General features: G+C 46.5%; 1 protein-coding gene across 1 annotated transcript in view; it reads right to left on the bottom strand.

Moving 5' to 3' along the window:
- The window catches only part of ATP6V1E1 (ATPase, H+ transporting, lysosomal 31kDa, V1 subunit E1), a 66,441-nt gene that overhangs the window by 28,346 nt on the left and 35,743 nt on the right, over positions 1-2,352 (bottom strand). The window lies entirely within an intron of this gene.

Here is a 2,352-nt window from a genome sequence, read left to right as displayed (position 1 = left end):
ACACACACACACACACATATATATTTTGAGACGGAGTCTTGCTCTGTCACCCAGCTGGAGTGCTATGGCAGGATCTCGGCCTATTGCAAGCTCCGCCTCCCGGGTTCACGCCATTCTCCCACCTCAGCCTTCCGAGTAGTTGCAACTACAGGTGCCCACCACCACGCTCGGCTAATTTTTTGTATTTTTGGTAGAGACGGGGTTTCACTGTGTTAGTGAGGATGGTCTTGATCTCTGGACCTCATGATCCGCCCGCCTCGGCCTCCCAAAATGCTAGGATTACAGACGTGAGCCACCGCACCCGGCCTAAACTGAGAATATTTTATCTACACAGGCCTATTGTGAGAAGAAAGGGTTATCACTGGTGGAGACGGAGATGGGGATGGAGAAAGGGAACTAACATTTCTTTTTTATATTTATTTATTTATTTATTTTTATTATACTTTAAGTTATAGGGTACATGTGCATAACGTGCAGGTTTGTTACATATGTATACTTGTGCCATGTTGGTATGCTGCACCCATCAACTCATCAGCACCCATCAATTCATCATTTCTATCATGTATAACTCCCCAATGCATTCCCTCCCCCCTCCCCCCGGGAACTAACATTTCTTAAATACGATATGACAAATGTTATATGCCAGAGGACTTACATGTGTTCTCATTCGATTCTCATAAGTACTCTGAACCAAACATTATAATGTATATACATAATATAGATAATGAATACAAGAGAAAACTGAGGGTGGGAAACAGTAATTTAGACAAACAAGTATGGCAGAGTTGACATTTAAACTCATAGCTGATTGACTCTTAAGCCCCAAGCCCTTGTACAACAAACTACCTTCCCTAAGACATACTGTTGGCCGGGCACAGTGGCTCACGCCTGTAATCCCAGCACTTTGGGAGGCTGAGGCGGGCGGATCACAAGGTCAGGAAATCGGGACCATCCTGGCTAACACGGTGAAACCCCATCTCTACTAAAAATACAAAAAATTAGCCGGGCGAGGTGGCCGGCGCCTGTGGTCCCAGCTACTCGGGAGGCTGAGGCAGGAGAATGGTGTACACCCAGGAGGTGGAGCTTGTAGTGAGCTGAGATCTGGCCACTGCATTCCAGCCTGGGCAACAGAGCGAGACTCCGTCTCAAAAAATAATAAAAATAAAAATAAATAAATAAAACAGGAAATTTATTGTGACTCATTTTCAAGGATTCTAATTTATTCAAAAGGAAAGATCAGCAAGTTTCATTATAAATGACACACCAGGAAACTAAAAATTTCATCAAGGATAACAGTAACCAAGTTACTAAAGGATATAATTGGGTAGAATATTCTGCACATGAAAAAATTACCACACATTCGAAACTTAATCCATTAGCTTGTTAGTGGGCCAATGAAAATGACATAGAACTTGAAAGTTTAGAAGATCCTGGCCAGATAGGATGGCTCACGCCTGTAATCCCAGCACTTTCGGAGGCCCAGGCAGGCGGATCACGCAGTCAAGAGATTGAGATCATCGTGGCTAACACGGTGAAACCCTGTGTCTACTAAAAATACAAAAAATTAGCCAGGTGCGGTGGCAGGCACCTGTAGTCCCGGCTACTCGGGAGGCTGAGGCAGGACAATGACGTGAACCCGGGAGGCAGAGCTTGCAGTGAGCGGAGATCGCACTGCACGCTAGCCTGGGGGACAGAGCGAAACTCTCTCTCAAAAAAAAAGAAGATCCAGATTACTCCCCATAAAACTTGGTCGCATAACCTCAGGCTTAGTGTCCTCTCCTGTAAAATGAAGTTAAAAAATTAAGAAGTTGGTTGGGTGCAGTGGCTTATGCCTGTAATCCCAGCACTTTGGGAGGCCGAGGCAGCTGGATCTCCTGAGGTGGGGAGTTCGAGACCAGGCTGATCAACATAGAGAAACCTCGTCTCTACGAAAAATATAAAACTAGCCAGGCATGGCGATGCATGCCTGTAATCCCAGCTAGTCGGGAGGCTGAGGCAGGAGAATCGCATGAACCCGGGAGGCGGAGGCTGTGGTGAGCTGAGATTGTGCCACTGCTCTCCAGCCTAGGTAACAAGAGTGAAACTCCACCTCAAAAAATAAAAATAAAAATAAAAAATAAGAAATAAAAATAAGGCCGGGCGCGGTGGCTCAAGCCTGTAATCTCAGCACTTTGAGAGGCCGAGACGGGCGGATCACGAGGTCAGGAAATCGAGACCATCCTGGCTAACCCGGTGAAACCCCATCTCTACTAAAAAATAAAAAAACTAGGCGGGCGAGATGGCGGGCGCCTGTAGTCCCAGCTACTCGGGAGGCTGAGGCAGGAGAATGGCGTAAACCTGGGAGGCGGAGCT

The sequence above is a fragment of the Colobus angolensis genome, unplaced genomic scaffold (genome assembly GCF_000951035.1).
Source record: "Colobus angolensis palliatus isolate OR3802 unplaced genomic scaffold, Cang.pa_1.0 Scaffold242, whole genome shotgun sequence".
Taxonomy (NCBI): domain Eukaryota; kingdom Metazoa; phylum Chordata; class Mammalia; order Primates; family Cercopithecidae; genus Colobus; species Colobus angolensis.
The sequence above is the reverse complement of the archived record's forward strand: the minus strand, read 5'-3'. Positions and strand labels throughout refer to the sequence as shown.